Here is a 19121-nt window from a genome sequence, read left to right on the forward strand (position 1 = left end):
ATTTCTCATTGCGTTGAGGTTTGCGGACCGAGCTTGATCTGACCCACGGCTCAGCACCAGAAACTAGGATTTAACCCCTAATCCCAGAGAGCGCGCAGTGAATCTTGCCTAGTGTGAATCCTCAAGATTGAAAGCAGGACAGTGGAGCCCAACCTTGACAGTTTTGCCCTTCATGCATCTGCAATAAACCAGGATGCTCTGTGCCAAAGGATGCTCTGTCCATGACTACTAACCATGACTGATGGAGACTAATTTCTACTTCAAGCGTCAGAAACAGCAACACTTCTGAATACCACTTGTCCTCCCTGGAGAGGGATTGGAACTGGGACGGTCTGCTTGCAAGGCAGACACCCTGAGCGATGGCCCTTGCCCTCACACACTGCACAAGCACATTTACAATTACCTGGCTGGGTGTTTTTGCACATTTTTGGTTTTGTGAAAAGCAAGGTGCATTAGTAGCTCTCTGTGTGCACGCTCTGCTGGTGTTTTATGGGTGCAATAGAATCGACAGATTAGAAAGCAATGACCCCCCCCCAAAAAAGAGGAATGTCTCCTGGTATGAACAGGAAAAGACAGCAGCTGGTCCCCATAAACAAATGCAAACATCTGCAGGTGTGGGCTGCAGTAAAAGGTAAAGGTAAAGGGACCCCTGACCATTGGGTCCAGTCATGGCTGACTCTGGTGTTGTGGTGCTCATCTCGCTTTACTGAAGAAGAAGAGTTTGGATTTGATATCCCACCTTTCACTCCCTTTAAGGAGTCTCAAAGCGGCTAACATTCTCCTTTCCCTTCCTCCCCCACAACAAACACTCTGTGAGGTGAGTGGGGCTGAGAGACTTCAGAGAAGTGTGACTGGCCCAAGGTCACCCAGCAGCTGCATGTGGAGGAGCGGGGAATCGAACCCGGTTCCGCAGATTACGAGACTACCGCTCTTAACCACTACACCACACTGGCTCTCCACTGGCCGAGGGAGCTGGCGTACATGTGGCCAGCAAGACTAAGCCGCTTCTGGCAAACCAGAGCAGCGCACGGAAACGCCGTTTACCTTCCCGCCGGAGCGGTACCTATTTATCTACTTGCACTGGCATGCTTTAGAACTGCTAGGTTGGCAGGAGCAGGGACCGAGCAACGGGAGCTCACCCCATCGAGGGGATTCAAACCGCCGACCTTCTGATCGGCAAGTCCTAGGCTCTGTGGTTTAACCCACAGTGCCACCCACATCCCACAAAAGAGAAATGCCTCCTGGTATGAACAGGAAAAGACAGAAGTTGGTCCCCATACACAAATGCAAGCATGTGCAGATTTGGTCTGCTGTACTCCCATCTAATTTCAAGGCATGGATGAATAGGCAAATGATGCACAAATGTGGGCAAGCCCTGAGTCAACCTTCCCAAGTAGATGGGCTGGCTGAGGATGGAGGGAAATGCAGTGCAAAACACCATCTAAATAAAAAGAGCCAAGAGACTGAACTATAAACTGGAAAGTCCCCAGTTTGCCAGGCACCTTTGCTGCAAACTCACTAGGAGGCCTTAGTTGAGCCTCAGTCTTCCCATCTACAATATGGGGCTAATAATACCGGTCTGTCATACAGGGCCGTGTTAGGGGCTACACGATAATGTAGGCTAAATTGTTATCGGGGTACATGTCCCTTGGCATTGTGGTCTAAACATAGGCGCCGACTCCATGGGGCCTGAGGGGGCCCGAGCCCCCTTAAAAATTCATTTGGGGGGGCTCTGCCCCCCCAATAATCTCGGGCGCCCCTCCAGCAGAGCGCCACCGCCGCCCCTCCCCCAGCCCAAAATGCACAGGGTCGGGCTGCATGCCTCCTGCCCTCCCTCCCGAGCAAAAGCTCCACCCAATTTCCTTCGGAGCTGATTAATAGGCGCAGCACGCTCTCCCCTATTCGCTCACGAGGAGGCGGTGCCACTTTATCTGCATATTCATGAGCTTATTTATTATTCATGAGCTTTCCCGGGCCCCCCCAATATTTTTTATAAGTCCGCGCCCCTGGGTCTAAACCACTGTGTTGCTTGGACTTGCCGATTGGAAGGTCGGCGGTTCGAGGCCCCGCGATGGGGTGAGCTCCTGTTGTTCAGTCCCAGCTCCTGTCCACCTAGCAGTTCGAAAGCACGTCAAAGTGCAAGTAGATAAATAGGTACCACTCCAGCAAGAAGGTAAACGGCGTTTCCATGTGCTGCTCTGGCTTCGCCAGAAGCGGCTTAGTCATGCTGGCCACATAACCCAGAAAAACTGTTTGCGGATAAACGCCAGATCCCTTGGCCAGTAAAGCGAGATGAGCGCCGCAACCCCAGAGTCGTTCGCGACTGGACTTAACTTTCAGGGGTCCCTTTACCTTTATTAGGATGAGAGTCAGGGTCGTATGAAAGATTGTCTCCGATTTATTGCAATTTACATTTTATTTTGCAATTACAGTGTCTATGATGAGCCTTCCCCCCTGCTATTCTGCATATACTTGCAGTGCACTGTCCATCTCGTTGGGGGGGGTGTGCGCGCAAACAACAGTCCTTTGTGCCACAACTTCTATGGACTCCATTCTCCATTGTTTGCCGGCACTGGACAAAGCAGTCAATGGACTTGTCGGGAAAGGAAATGATGTGGTTGAGTGTCTCTTTATGTTTCTCACTTACAGAAAACATTTGCTTGGGCCACAGAAAAGGGATTCTCTTTGCTTTCCATCTCAAACAGTGCAGAACTGTCAGGCTTTGCTGGGAACTGATGTGACTTCATTGCTTCAGCACTCCTCCCGGGATGCTTCTCAGCGAAACCACCACCACTGTGAATGAGCAGAGCGTCTGTGTGTGTGTGTGTGAAGCATCTGAATCCAAAAGAGCTGGGAGGGGGTTGCCTTGCCTTTTAATGCAAGCAGAGGAGACTGAACGCTGGGAGATTCAGGACAGACGAAAAGAAGCAAATCATCTGTTCTGTTCGCCTCACCTCAAATAGGGTATATTTTGTAATTAGCTGATTTGCTGCAGTGATTGCCCAAAGCACATCTAATCGGTATGTGGATGCCACAAAGAATGGGAAAAAGAGAAGCAGCTCTAAATCCACATCAAACCTCCGTGTGGATGAGGCTTATTGTTGTGAAGATATGCTTGGAAACGGGAGGACAATGAAGCCTCAGAGGTCCGAGAGGTTAGGGAATCAGAGGCTGTGCAGAGAATTTTAACGTTGCCTGGGCTTTCCACAGCTCCGCATTTACATTCCTTCTGTTCCTATTACAACAGCCCTGTAAGTCAGGTCAGTATTATTGTGCCCATATCACAGATGCTGCAGTAAAGGCGAAGAGATTGAGGTTCCCGCAAGACCATGGGGACTGCAGTTCTTATGACCGGTGAGAGTTCCTATTCAGTTCCGTTCAATGGGACTGGGTTGGAGGCAGGAGAAATTGTCTCGCTTTATCCCGTCAGAGACTGGGTGTCAACATCTGCAGGCTTTTGCTTGCAGTCAATTCCTGCACCGATAGCTTTCCCTCTGCAGGTTCTGCTTCATTCTAATACAGTCCCCATAGCCCAGTGTTTTCATTTCAGCTCCTGGCCGCAGTTGCTTCTGTTCCCTCCAGCTTGCAGAGAGCCATTTCAGATGGTGTCTTATTTTTTCACTTGGTACTGAAGTTCTCTCACTGTTCCAGCTGGCTTGTTCCCTTGTTAATGGGCACAGTTGCTCCCAGTCCCCACAACGGAGGATGCTTGGCTTCCTTTCTAGAACTGAATAGCTGCACAGTGCCTTTGTGGCTCCAGTCTAGCATAGCTTAGCTGGTGGTGGCAGGGTAACACAACTGAGAAAGGACTCTCAGCTTTTCATACAACTCCTCTGCAGCCACTGATATTGCAGAAGAGGCAAGTTGTTTATGCAATGAAACTCCGAGGCGGCTTGCCTCTTCAGCACGTGTTGGGAGCTCAAAAGAAAACCGAAGGTTTCGCCAGCATTTCCTCCTATTATTTTCACCACAATCTTGGGGTCCGCCTGCCTCAGCCAGTTTGATGTGCGGAACTGGAACTGTTACATGTGCCACATAATATTCGCTCCACATCTTTAAGAAACTGCATTTTTTTTTTAGTTAACAAAAAGCAGAGACATCACCTTGCCGACAAAGGTCCGTATAGTTAAAGCTATGGTTTTCCCAGTAGTGATGTATGGAAGTGAGAGCTGGACCATAAAGAAGGCTGATTGCCGAAGAATGGATGCTTTTGAATTATGGTGCTGGAGGAGACTCTTGAGAGTCCCATGGACTGCAAGAAGATCAAACCTATCCATTCTTAGGGAAATCAGCCCTGAGTGCTCACTGGAAGGACAGATCCTGAAGCTGAGGCTCCAATACTTTGGCCACCTCATGAGAAGAGAAGACTCCCTGGAAAAGACCCTGATGTTGGGAAAGATGGAGGACACAAGGAGAAGGGGACGACAGAGGACGAGAGGGTTGGACAGTGTTCATGAAGCTACCAGCATGAGTTTGACTGAACTGCGAGAGGCAGTGGAAGACAGGAGTGCCTGGCGTGCTCTGGTCCATGGGGTCACGAAGAGTCAGACACAACTAAATGACTAAGCAACAACAGGTAGCCATGTTGGTCTGCCGTAGTCGAAACAAAATAAAAAAAATCCTTCCAGTAGCACCTTAGAGACCAACTAAGTTTGTTATTGGTATGTGTGCATGCACACAAAAGCTCAAACCAATAACAAACTTAGTTGGTCTCTAAGGTGCTACTGGAAAGAATTTTTTCTTTTCTTTTTTTTAGTTTAGCAGCACCCACACTTTGGAACTCCCTGCTTACTGACATCAGGCACGTTCCTTGGCTGTACTCTTTTCAGCACCTGCTAAAATCATTATTGCAGAACATTGATGTGTGTTTTAAACTTTTTTAAAATTTACCACTGATTTTACATTTTTTGAATGTTTTAAAATAATCATTTTTAACTGTTTTTACTGATATTGTGTTTGTCTTATTCTTTTTTGCAAAACATTTTGCACTTTTTTTTACAAGCAAATGGTGTAAGCATACTAAGAAATAAAATAATTAAATAAAATCTCTGGGGACCTGGATTGCAGTTTAGCAGCCACTGATTTAGGAGCTACGCTGGCGTAAAGAAGAAAAGGATCAGGATTAGCATGGTAGATTCACACTCCCTCATCCTGTCAAAAGACAGAAGATGTGTTTAAAAAATGATTAAGTTTGCGGCTTCTTATGTAGAAGGATTAAGCCTTGAGTCACTTGGGCTAAATATGGAACTGTCAAAAAGTTTTATTCTTTTTGTGAAGGCATCTTCCCTCAAATACAAGTCTGTGGCTTGACATAATGCAGAGAGGAAGATTTGCAAGGGAGAATCACTGCATAGGAGCTGAATGTCAAGCCTTCCGGTGTGGTTCTCTTCTGCAAACAAAACAGCTTTTGCACGTTTCCCAAAAGCTGTGGGGAAACTGTAGGGAGAGAGGAAAACCTGCGGGGAAAATAATTGCAAGAGCAAGAAGGGGTGATCAGGAGATTTGTGCCACAGAGACAGATTTGCTTTGCAAAATCTTATATGGAGGTTAGCTTATATTCAGTGTCCTGTGGCACAGTTGGTCAGTGGGTCTGTCTGTTAAGGTGGGTGGTCTGAGCCCACCCAGAGAGAGAGCTGTGGGCAGGATTCCTGCGTGGTGAGGGTTGGACTAGATGACCCCTTGCACTTCTTCATGAGGACCTGGGACTTATGCAATGTTGTTGTTGTTGTTGTTGTTTAGTTGTTTAGTCATGTCCGACTCTTCGTGACCCCATTCTCCTTATGCCCTCCATCTCTCCCAATATCAGGGTCTTTTCCAGGGAGTCATCTCTTCTCATGAGGTGGCCAAAGTATTGGAGCCTCAGCTTCAGGATCTGTCCTTCCAGTGAGCACTCAGGGCTGATTTCCTTCAGAATGGAAAGGTCTGATCTTCTTGCAGTCCATGGGACTCTCAAGAGTCTCCTCCAGCACCAGAATTCAAAAGCATCAATTCTTCGGCAATCAGCTTTCTTTATGGTCCAGCTCTCACTTCCATACACCACTACGGGGAAAACCATAGCTTTAACTATACGGTCCTTTGTTGGCAAGGTGATATCTCTGCTTTTTAAAATGCTATCTAGGTTTGTCATCACTTTTCTCCCAAGAAGCAGGCGTCTTTTAATTTTGTGACTGCTGTCACCATCTGCAGTGATTATGGAGCCCAAGAAAGTAAAATCTCTCACTGCCTCCATTTCTTCCCCTTCTATTTGCCAGGAGGTGATGGGCCCAGTGGCCATGATCTTCATTTTTTTGATGTTGAGCTTCAGACCATATTTTCGCTCTCCTCTTTCACCCTCAATAAAAGGTTCTTTAATTGCTCCTCACTTTCTGCCATCAAGGTTGTGTCATCTGCATATCCGAGGTTGTTGATCTTTCTTCCGGCAATCTTAATTCCGGCTTGGGATTCATCCAGCCCAGCCTTTCGCATGATGAATTCTGCATATAAGTTATGCAATACTAAGGTCAATTAAAAAGTAAATTAAAACAAATTGTAAATAAGTGCACCTTCAGCATGTGACAAAACCTTACATGGTGAAGGTGCTAGACAGACTTTTTGTGAGAAAGTAATTTTACTAAAAGCTGTCAGTTCAACACACACACACACACACACACACACACACACACACACACACACACGGGGAGGGGTGTTAAAAAAGAGGAGCACATGAAAGTCCTTAGACCTCCATAGCTGAGCCAGCTCAATGCATGGGTTTTCATCTCATTTTCATTTTAATAAACATGGGGGGGCCCACCATATTTCACAGGAAAATGGCACTGGAATTTCAGAGCCAGGTAAGTGAAGATAGGGAGTGGAAAAAATATTAGCATCACATGGTTAGGACAAATTACATGGATACATTTAAAAAAACACCAAACATGGCATTCAGAGAGTTGGACTAGATGACCCTTTGGTCCCTTCCAACTTTAAGAAGTAGAAGAAGAGTTTGGATTTGATATCCCGCTTTATCACTACCCAAAGGCGTCTCAAAGCGGCTAACATTCTCCTTTCCCTTCCTCCCCCACAACAAACACCCTGTAAGGTGAGTGGGGCTGAGAGACTTCAGAGAAGTGTGACTGGCCCAAGGTCACCCAGCAGCTGCATGTGGAGGAGCGGGGAAGCGAACCCGGTTCACCAGATCACGAGTCCACTGCTCTTAACCACAGCACGACACTGGCTCTCTAAGATTCTACGATTCTGTGAAATAGCTGCCTGCTCCCGATATCAGAAAACACAGTGCCTGGAACAGCAGTTATTGAATGGCTGGGGTTTTTTTGTGGGGGTGGATGGCGTGACAACAGGGAAATAACCACAGGCAGTGTCAAATGCCCAGCCTACATGTAAACCCCCCATGTGGGTGTGTTTTGGCCTGTGATTTAAGTAGGTTCATAAAGCTTCAAGGCTTAGTTTATTTTTTGGCCAAGTGTCAGAAAGGATAGACACAAATGTGTAGTAGGCAATTGCGGGCATAGCCACAATATTAATGATTATTGTTCTTAATTATTAATTTATTGATTTAATGGGATAAATCAATTTCCAGATGATCTGGGTGTAATTCATGGGGGTCACTGATGGGGAAATTGAGCCCTTTTGGAGTGGGATCTATTGGGAAATCACTTGGAAGTAAATTGAATGAAGAGAAGCTGGTCTAGGGTGCGGCAATAATAATAATAATTTGGCCACCTCATGAGAAGAAAAGACTCCCTGGAAAAGACCCTGATGTTGGGAAAGATGGAGGGCACAAGGAGAAGGGGACGGCAGAGGACGAGATGGTTGGACAGTGTTCCCGAAGCTACCAGCATGAGTTTGACCAAACTGTGGGAGACAGTGGAAGACAGGAGGGCATGGCATGCTCTGGTCCAGGGGGTCACAAAGAGTCGGACACGACTAAACGACTAAACAAGAACAACAATATAATATTTTTTTATTTATACTGTGCCCATCTGGCTGGGTTTCCCCGCCCACTCTGGGCGGTTTCCAGCAGAATATTAAAATACAATGATTCATCAAATATTATAAGCTTCCCTAAACAGGGCTGCCTTCAGATGGCCAGGAAAAGGACACCCACCGAAGAGGGTTGGAGGAAGAAAAAGGTGGGGATACACTGCTGGAGTCATGTGTGCTGCCCAGACTGGCTAGCTGTGAGGACAGGAGGGCAAGGCGAGTTATATGCTTTTCTGAGTCACCCGAGATAAGTCCTTCAGCCCGGTATACCTGAAGGAGCATCTCTACCCCCATCGTTCTGCCCAGACACTGAGGTCCAGCTCCGAGGGCCTTCTGGCAGTTCCCTCATTGCGAGAAGGAGAAGGAAACATTGCCCCAGTCCCAAAGATCTGGCCCGGCTCTGGCCTTGATGAGGGAGCCTGTTGTGTGCTGTGATAGGAATTTTATGGTCTTAGATATATGGTAATGTTCATAAGCATACCAACCAAGCACGTACGTACATGGAACAGCACAGGAAGGCCAACCTGGAACCATTTTGATTCCTAAACTGAGCAAATGTTTTCTTTGCAAGGTCAAAGTGGGAAACCTCCCATTGTCTCTTTCCTCACAAATCCTGTCTTAAGGGCACATTTAAGATATGAATAAGGTGTGAGCCTGTGACCTGGCCCGGGAACTAAGTATTTATCATTACAAAGGAATGGCCAGGCTCCCCAGGCAATCCAATCAAGTAACCTGCCAGACAGGAGATAAAACAACGGACAGGAGAAAAACAACATTCAAATTTCTGTTTTAGACCGCCTTTTCGGTGATGTAGGTGTGATGTATCTGGGGGGTGGTCTTAGGTTACACCCCTTCTGTGATGTATGTATGATGTTTCAGGGGGTGGTCTTGATCTACAGGGTGGCAATTTCAAAAGTCTTTATAAAGCTTTGCGGGCCATTTTTCTGGGTGCCTCCTCCTTTCCTGCGGGTGAGGGGAGCACCCTGTTGCATCAGATCAATCAAGATCAAGCTTAGTAGCTGCTTTGCTTCTCAATATTCTCTGGTTGGCCTCTGTTATTTTCTCCTACCGATAGGGAACCTACGTAAGGACTCTATATGGGCTCTTGGGTACCCCATAAGGGAAAAGGGCAATTTTTGTTTACAACAGTGCACCCCTTAGAAACTTGCACCCGGGGCCACGACCCCCCTGCCCCCCCCACGCTACACAACTGCTGGTGGTGATGGACTGAAATGCAATTCAAGGAAGATTCCCATGGGGTGGGCTGGAAGAAGCACAGGCTGGTTAGCAATGAGTCACTCTGCCATTAGCGCTTGGAGAGACAGAAGTCTCCTTGTGAGTGTGCTCCTTCCCCCTGGTGCAGCTTCGCAGTTTACGCTCAGTCTCTCTCATTCCGCTTGGTGTTTTTGGAGCAGATTATCTGCTCCGATAATGTCTCCTTGGCCGTCTGTGTTCCCAACTGCCCCTTGGTGGGTTCTTGATGTTCCAGTAAGATTCCACGACTGTCTCAATTCATCAGCTTCATAGAGGTGTGGTGTTGCTGGAAGGGGAGAGGGATTTGTGACCTAATGTTCACTACAATGATGTATATATATATGTGGGAATGTTCAGGGATGCAGGAGAGGATATATTGTCTGATTATATCCTTACCCAACTGTGTTAACAAGTTCCCCAACATCAGCAGAGTAAAACATTCCCCATTATTTTAAGTTTGCAACGGCAACGTTTGCTCAGGCTCACTAAAGCCTCTATAATAACTACTCTGGTAATTTCCCCTTATTCCCTCATAAAATAGAAGAGACGACACAGTCTTTTACAAAAGTATAAAAAGAGTTTACTTACATTCTGTTCACAATCAGATCCCAGAAGGCAGACTTAAGCTTAATGAAGTAACATACATTTGGAATCTATCTTATAAGAAGACAGTCCCTTTGTCCACTCTTGGCTGGGAGCCAAGGGTGCATCTTTCACTCAGTAGATGTTGCTCCTTCGATGCATGTGGTGGAAGAGAGAAGGAAGAGAGATGGAAGAGAGAGATGGCTGCCTTGCCCTGTGCTTTTATCATTACCTGCACAGGTGAGGCCACACCCACTTCTAGTCACATGTAGAGGAAGTCTGTCCCAGCCCAGAGGGAAACAGGAAGTTTACCTGCTGGCTGGACAAACATCCCTCCCCATGTCTAAACATGTTCACTCTAGGAATGTTGTACTTGACTGCTCTTGTGTTTCACATCCCACAATATATATATATCTTCAGCCTTCACCAAGCACTCAAGATGCTTTGGACTACAATTCCCATCAGACCCAGCCAGCTCTGCTTAGCAAAGGCTCATGATACATATAACTTTTATTTTGCAATTAGCTGATTTGCTGCAATGGCTGCCCAAACCACATCTAATCAAGGACTGGATAGCTCTCAAGTGATGCTTGAGTTGGAGTTTTGTTTGATTGGTGTGTTTTTTTTTAGACAGAGGTTTAAAAAGACTTTTTCTTTCAGAGGGGAAATTGATCTCGCTCAGTCAGTCTCAAACAGGACTGAATGGCTACTATTTTTGAAGTGCTTTTTGCTTTCCCTTACCCAGGTGTTGGTTCACGAGGGCCTATAGTCTAGCTGCACGGGTGGTGCTGTGGGTTAAAGCACAGAGCCTAGGACTTGCCGATCAGCAGGTCGGCGGTTCGAATCCCCACAATGGGGTGAGCTCCCATTGCTCGGTCCCTGCTCCTGCCAACCTAGCAGTTCTAAAGCACGCCAAAGTGCAAGTAGATAAATAGGTACCACTCCGGCGGGAAGGTAAACGGCGTTTCCGTGCGCTGCTCTAGTTCGTCAGAAGTGGCTTAGTCATGCTGGCCACATGACCTGGAAGTTGTACGCCGGCTCCCTTTGCCAAAAAAGCAAGATGAGCACCGCAACCCAGAGTTGGCCACGACTGGACCTAATGGTCAGGGGTCCCTTTACCTTTACATTTACCATGCCCCATGCTCCTCCACTTAAATCTTCTGCTCCACATCTCAGACACATCCATACCAAATGCTAATCTTGGAAACTGTTCCTACTGAAACTTCATTCCACCATCCTAGTTGTCCTGCATTAAACATGCTTTGTCGGTGCCATAAAAACATAAGAGCCTGGCTGCTGGATCAGGCCAAAGGTCAGAATCCTGTTCTCCCAGTGGCCAAACAGATGCCCTAATAGGAAACCTGCAATCAGCATTTGAACACAAGAGGCCTCTTCCCTCCTGCAGTTTCCATCAGCTGGTATTATTGCCTCTGGTCATGGAAGCAGAGCAATCCTGGCTAGTAGCCATCGATAGCCCTCTCCTCCATGAATTTGTCCAATCTTCTTTTGAAGCTATCCAAGTTGGTGGCCATCACTGCTTCCTGTGCGTTCCAGAGTTTAACTATATCCTTCATGTTGATGCTTCTGGGACCCACTGTTATTCCAGATTGCCCCTATTATTATTATTACTAGTAGTAGTAGTGCTACGTTTCCGAGCACAATTTAAAGTGTTGGTGCTAAAGCCCTAAACGGCCTCGGTCCAGTATACCTGAAGGAGCATCTCCACCTCCATCATTCTGCCCAGACACTGAGGTCCAGCACCGAGGGCCTTCTGGCGGTTCCCTCACTGCGAGAAGCCAAGTTACAGGGAACCAGGCAGAGGGCCTTCTCAGTAGTGGCGCCCGCCCTGTGGAACGCCCTCCCACCAGATGTCAAAGAGAAAAATAACTACCAAACTTTTAGAAGACATCTGAAGGCAGCCCTGTTTAGGGAAGCTTTTAATGTTTAATAGGTTATTGTATTTTAGTGTTTTGTTGGAAGACGTCCATAGTGGCTGGGGAAACCCAGCCAGATGGGCGGGGTATAAATATATTATTATTATTATTATTATTATTATTATTATTATTATTATTATTATTATTTCTCTCCTTTGCAGAGAGTACCGTGGCACTTGTGGGCTGGCCCAGGCATTTTGCCAGTTCCCAGAGGAACTATAGGGAAGCAACGGAAGCACAGGTCGTTGCCTAGCAAAGGATGCATCCCACCAGCCTCCCAGATGTATTTTGAGAGGGCATCCTCCGGTTGCTTAGCAACCACAGGCAGCATGCTAGACAGCCACACGCCCTCCAGGCAAAGGAGCAGGGTGTGTGTGTGTGTGTGGGTGTGTGTGTGTGTGAAGGATGGGGGACAGAAGGTGATATGGTCAGATTGGGGGGGGGGCTGGGGTAGGCAGGAGCAGACAAGTCTAGGTTGGGGAAGAGGAAATCCTCATTCCCAATAACAGGGTCTCAGCTATGTCATGTAGATGTATCCTAGTGAGAGAGTTTCATATACTGTAATTATTCCCTAACAAACATTTACTGGGACAATTGCATGACATTTAGTGCTTGGGTACATTTCGTTCATTTTGGGAAAAGCAGCCGCAAATGTAATTCCGCCCCCTCCCCTCCCAGTTATAAGGAAAGAGGAAACTTGAGGCTCCCTGAATAGGTTACTGAAGGCTCTGGGGCGGCGGGGGCACCAACGGCGGGCGGGGGGAGAGAGGTACATTTTTTAAAATGCACGGTAAATTTGGGAACAGACCCAACTCCTGTTTTCTGGCTCTAACGCACCCTTTTCAAGGAAAGCAGCCGTCACCCAAAAAAAGAGTGCTCTGTTATATTTAGCTCCCAAGGATTTATGTAACATCTCTGACGCACACTGCTTTAAAATTTACAAGCTGTGCTCGCCCTGTTCTCTACCCGGGCCTGAAATGCGCAACCTCAAATTTGCTTTGATCAGCCTGACGGCCACAGAGCGCTTTGACTATCAAGACTCTTCCAACAATTACCCCACTATTCTCTCTGGATTTCAAATTCATGCGTCCCTTTTTTCAAGGGGAAAAGAAGAAGAAGGTCTTACATACTTGGGCTTTTAAAAACAGAAACCTTGCAAGCTCTGCTAAGCCACTGGCTGAACATTCTGTGATGTCAGGGGGGAAGGCATTCTTAACAGCTGAGGAACTATCACTGGGCACTGAGAAACCACGGATGGGTTCAGTTTGGCAAGATGAATGTAGAACATCAGAAGTTGCCTTATTCCGGGTCAGACCATCCATCCACCTAGCCCAACACTGTTGACATGGACTGGCAGCAGCTGTCCAGGATTTCAGACAGGAGTCTTGTCAAGCCTGTGATAGGAAATTTGAGGTAAAGGTAACCCTGACCAACAGGTCCAGTCGTGACCGACTCTGCGGTTGCGCGCTCATCTCGCTCAAGAGGCCGGGAGCCAGCGCTTGTCCAAAGACAGCTTCCAGGTCACGTGGCCAGCGTGACAAGGCTGCTCTGGCGAGCCAGCACCAGCGCAGCACACGGAAACGCCGTTTACCTTCCCGCTAGAGAGCGGTCCCTATTTATCTACTTGCACTTTGGGGTGCTTTCGAACTGCTAGGTAGGCAGGAGCTGGGACTGAACGACAGGAGCTCACCCCGTTGCGCGGGGATTCGAACTGCCGACCTTTCGCTCAGCAAGTCCTAGGCACTGTGGTTTAACCCACAGCGCCACCTGCGGTCCTTTGAGGTCTTAGATATATGCTAATGTTCATAAGTGTACCAACCAAGCACATACATAGATCAGCACAGGAAGACCGACCTGGAACCATTTTGATTCCCAAACTGTCCCAAACTGACCAAATGTTTTCTCTGCAAGGTCAAAGGAAAATGGAAAAGCCTCCCCATTGTCTTTTCCTTCACAAATCCTGTCTTAAGGGTATGTCTGTGTTTGAACAGTGTGTGAGCCTGTGACATGTCCCAGGAACGAAGTATTTATAATTACAAAAGACTGGCCAGGCTCCCCAGGCAATCCAGTCTAGTAAGCAGGGTATCCAATCAAGTAACCTGCCAGACAGGAGAAAGACAACATTCAAATTTCTGTTTTAGACCGCCTTTTCTGTGATGTAGGTATGATGTATCTGAGGGGTGGTCTTAGGTTACACCCCTTCTGTGATGTATGTATGATGTTTCTGGGGGTGGTCGTGATCTACAGGGTGGCAATTTCAAAAGTCCTTATAAGGCCTTATACACCATTGTTCTGGGTTCCTCCTCCTTTCCTGCGTGTGAGGGGAGACCCTGTTGCAACAGATCAATAAAGATCAGGCTTACTAGCTGCTTTGCTTCTCAATATTCTCTGGTTGGCCTCTGTTATTTTCTCCTACTGATAGGGAACCCACTTAAGGACTCTATATGGGCTCTTGGGTACCCCATAAGGGAAAAGGGCAATTTTTGTTTACAACAAGCCTTACCCGAAGATGCCACTGGGGATTGAACTTGCGACCTTCTGTATGCAAAGCAGGTGCTGCTGCTGCTGAGCTAAGGCCCTTCATCTACCTCAAACCACCCTACCAGGCTTTGCATGCTCAGTTGGGGGAGAAACCTAGTGTTAATTTCAGCAGCATGTGGGGCAAAAAAACCAGCACAGGGGTGCTGGTCCCGAGGGCTAACAGTGCAGCGAGATCCGAGTCCAGTCAAAGGACAAGGGTGCGGTATGGAGGCTGTCCGTCAAAGCTGAAGCGGGGTCCAAGGCAGGGAGTCGGGTGAGGTCAGGAACTCTGGCAGAAGAGCAGGTCAGGGTGCAGGCAGGAATAGGCTACCAACAATGTTGGTCCCGCAACCCAGGACTGGGCTGGCTGGCTTTTATCTGCCCCGAGGCATATGGCGGCCCTGATCCTCTGGTGACTCGCCTCTCCTGGCCTGGAGGCGAGCACTCCTCCTGCAGGAACTTAGTTCCCTCCGCCTCTCTGCCCTGAGCCTCTGCAGCTCAGGAGAGGCTGGAGGGTCACCGGACCCAGAGGCAACATCAGCTTCCTCTGACGGGGCTGAGAGTGGAGCACCTGCAGGCAATGGGTCCTCCATCACCTCAGGAGCCAGAGCAGACTCAGCTGGTGCCTGCACCTGAGGACCCAGCACAGGTGAGGACCCTTCAGGCCCATGCCCCAGCCCCGGCTCAGCTGGTTCTGGAGGTGGGGAATCCTGTGCAGGCTGGGATCCCTCAGGTTCAGCATCCGAGTCCGAATCCCAGGCCATCACAACGGGAAAGTGTTCTAGGGTTTTTAACCTTTTTGAGTCCACAGCTGACTTGACCACCTACATTCTTTCTGCGGCACCCCTGTGGGGCTCAGGAGCCCATTTATGTCATCCCTTGCCTGCAGAGCTGGCAGCCTCTCACCCTTTTTCGAACACCCTCTCTTGTGGAGGGTTCCCTCAGCCTCCTCTCCCCTCTCCTTGGGAGTCCTCCGAGTGGCCACTGTCCCTGAGCTGCCCCCTGCCCCACAGAGAGGTGCCTCCTCACGCTGCCCTACAAGGGCTAGGACTTGTCTGCCTTTCCCAACAGCAAGGGCTGACGGACTGGCTGGCAGGGCTCCTGTTATGTACTGAGTTGAATAGGATCCAAAATGCAGCAGTCTGATTGGTCCTAGAACAATAGGATTCAGAATGCAGTAGTCTGATTGGTCCTAGAACAATAGCATCCAGAATGCAGCAGTCTGATTGGTCCACAGGAGCCACCCAATCCAGCTCCGGGTAGAAGTGAATCCGCAACCTAATTGGCCTACAGGTGAATCCTGGAATTAGCCAATCACATGGGGCCCATTGTGTAAATAATATATATATAAAGCAGACATTCTGGGGGAACTTCCATTCCTCCTCACCACTATGAGCTGAATAAAGAGCATGAAATCCACTCTCGACTCCAAGTATATTTCAGCTCCCTTGCCTGCTTGCTTGCTTACTCCGAGGTCACCTCAGCTCCTGGCAACCAGTACCCCTTGGCCAGCCCCAGAGGCACCATTCGCCTGGAGAGCTTGTAGCCAGGGCTGCTGCAACAAACAGCTGTGCAAGCCTTTGGGAGGCAGAGATGCAAGAGGACATCAGAGGAGAGAGGGATAGAAGCCAGTGTTGCCCATGGCACCCCTGACCATCATTCAAGGCACCGCAAGGTGCCACAGCACTCTGGTTGAAAACCACTGTCCTAGCGGTTTCCATAGAGGAAGAAAAGTAGGCTCAATATCTCAGAATGCAGAAACAACGCAGATGGCTCTACTCCACAAATAGGTTTTGCCAGCTTGATTGTTAGCCCAGAAATGGAAACCAGAAGAAATTCCGACGAAAGAAGAATGGCAGATGAAAATAATGGACTATGCAGAATTGGACAAAATGACAGGAAGGATTCGAAACCTGCGGGGCCAGATATTTACAGAAGGTTGGAAGAAGTATATGAACTATTTGAAAAGCAATTGTAACCAACAAATTACTCTAGTAGGACCACAAGACGTTTTGTAAGGAGGAATATATGAAGTGCTACAAAGTAGATAAAGAATAGAGATATTGGTTATGAGTTTTAAATGTAATAGGGGAAATAAGAAATGTATACTAAGAGATTAGATTGGAAAATTTTCAGACAGGACTGATGGAAGTCAAAAAAATGGAATAAAATGTAAAAATATGTTTAATTGCTTTTGAAAATGGTATGTTAAAAAAATCTATCTATATCTATCTATATCTATCTATCTATCTATCTATCTATCTATCTATCTATCTAGTTTTGCCAGCTTGATGCAGATTTACCCGTCTTGCTGGTGAGAAGGCGAGCAGGAAGGATCCATCTTTCACATGTGGTGGAGCTGTGCCCATATCCCCATATCCAAAAGTTCCAGGGGCAAGCATTTGCTAGCATTTCAGTCCCACAAGCTGCTCTGATTCACCTGGACCCTGCCTGAGCATTTTAGTAGAGTAGTAGCTGAGCCCCTCTATCAGAGGTAGGCAGTGCGGTGCCCTACAGAAGTTGTGGGCCACAACTCCCATTACTCTTGACCATTGGCCATGCTTGCTTGGGTTTATGGGAGTTGTAGGACATCAACATTTGGAGGGCAGCATATTCACATAAGGCCAGTTTAAGTGATGCCAAGTTTTCTTTATTAACATGAAATGTAGCAAGCTCAGATGTCTCTAGTTAGTGGCTGGAATGATGTCAAGTTGTTGTTGTTGTTTAGTCGTTTAGTCGTTTAATCGTGTCCGACTCTTCTGGGCCCCATGGACCAGAGCATGCCAGGCACTCCTGTCTTCCACTGCCTCCTGCAGTTTGGACAAACTCATGCTGGTAGCCTCGAGTACACTGTCCCACCATCTCATCCTCTGTTGTCCCCTTCTCCTTGTGCCCTCCATCTTTCCCAACATCAGGGTCTTTTCCAGGGAGTCTTCTCTTCTCATGAGGTGGCCAAAGTATTGGAGCCTCAGCTTCAGGATCTGTCCTTCCAGTGAGCACTCAGGGCTGATTTCCTTCAGAATGGATAGGTTTGATCTTCTTGCAGTCCATGGGACTCTCAAGAGTCTCCTCCAGCACTATAATTCAAAAGCATCCATTCTTCGGCAATCAGCCTTCTTTATGGTCCAGCTCTCACTTCCATACATCACTACTGGGAAAACCACAGCTTTAACTATACGGACCTTTGTCGGCAAGGTGATGTCTCTGCTTTTTAAGATGCTGTCTAGGTTTGTCGATGTCAAGTCATACCATTGCTTTAAAGAAAAAGGATGAGGGAGCTGTCTGGTCCCTAGGTGGGGCCCTGGGATGAGAGCCAAGTGGCAAAGGACCAGGGGACCCCCAGAAAGAGGGGGTGTTTCCTACTTGGCCACAAAGCTCACTGGTGTGGCCTTAGGCCACTCACTGACTCTGAGCCTAACAGGGTTGTTGTGATAATGAAATGAGGAGGTAGAGGACCACGTACATGGCCTTGTGCTCCTTGGAAAACAGGTGGGGATATAAATGCAGAAAAATAAAATCAATCAGTCAATTAAAACCTATTTTAAAAGACGGGGGAGATAGAGAAATTAGGCCCGATTAAAAGACTCACTCATATTACAGGGAGACCATGTGGAATGACAACTATTGGGACAGAAATGCACTCTGCATGTGCTCAGAGGTGGCCTTCTCTCTTGGTGTCTGGAAGGAAGCAGATAATGAAAAGCCTCCCACAAAGATGAACGGCTCTGTTCTGGAACCAAACCCTCCCCCCCCCCCCAATAAAACCCCAGTATGGTGTTTAGGAAAGTTCTCAAAAAGAAAAATGGGGGGGGGGCTTTTTATTAAAGTCCAGCTGATATGAAAATATCCGCCCCAATTACTCATCATGCATGGCTGCTGCAGAACGTTTAATCTTCATTAGCTGGGTGGCTTTCCAAGACTTTGCTTGGCAGAAGCCTCTGTGCTTCTATCAAGAGGGCCACTGAATCATTAGCCTGGAAGCAAGGAGAGCCTCTTTAGATGCAGGGACAAGTGCCAGACAATTGGTACCCAACTGGAAAGGAGAGGGAGAAGGAGAGGGCCCTCCTTGCTAAGAGGGCTGAGAACTGCAGCTGGGGGTGGGCAGGGGAACACAACCAACCGTTTCCATGGTTCTTCAAGGAAAGTTATGTGCTTTCAAGGCATGCTGCAGATCTGCCTGCGGTGAGACCTCCAGGTATAAGGTAAAGGTAAAGGGACCCCTGACCATTAGGTCCAGTCGTGGCTGATTCTGGGGTTGCGGTGCTCATCTCGCTTTATTGGCCAAGGGAGCCAGCGTACAGCTTCCGGGTCATGTGGCCAGCATGACTAAGCCGCTTCTGGCGAACCAGAGCAGCACACAGAAACATTGTTTATCTTCCTGCCGGAGCAGTACCTATCTATCTACTTGCACTTTGACGTGCTTTTGAACTGCTAGGTTGGCAGGAGCAGGGACCGAGCAACGGGAGCTCACCCCATCGCGGGGATTCGAACCGCCAACCTTCTGATTGGCAAGTCCTAGGCTCTGTGGTTTAACCCACAGCGCCAACCGCGTCCCTCTGGGTATAGGATGGTGTATAAATTCAATAAATCATCATCATCACCATCATCCCCATCATCCCTGAGCAATTAAAGAAAGCCATTGCTACAAGCTTCCCAATTCCTTCTTCTCTGGATTATATGGAACTTCCATTCTCTTTCTCTCTCTCTCTCTCTCTCTCTCTCTCTCTCTCTCTCTCTCTCTCTCTCTCTTTCAGAACGTTAAGAGGTGGCTAGATCAGGCCAAAGGGGACCTATCTAGTCCAGCATCCTGTTCTCACAGTGGCCCACCAGATGCCTAAAATGGGAAGCCTG

This window comes from Podarcis bocagei (genome assembly GCF_964188305.1).
Source record: "Podarcis bocagei genome assembly, chromosome: 7".
NCBI classification, from domain to species: domain Eukaryota; kingdom Metazoa; phylum Chordata; class Lepidosauria; order Squamata; family Lacertidae; genus Podarcis; species Podarcis bocagei.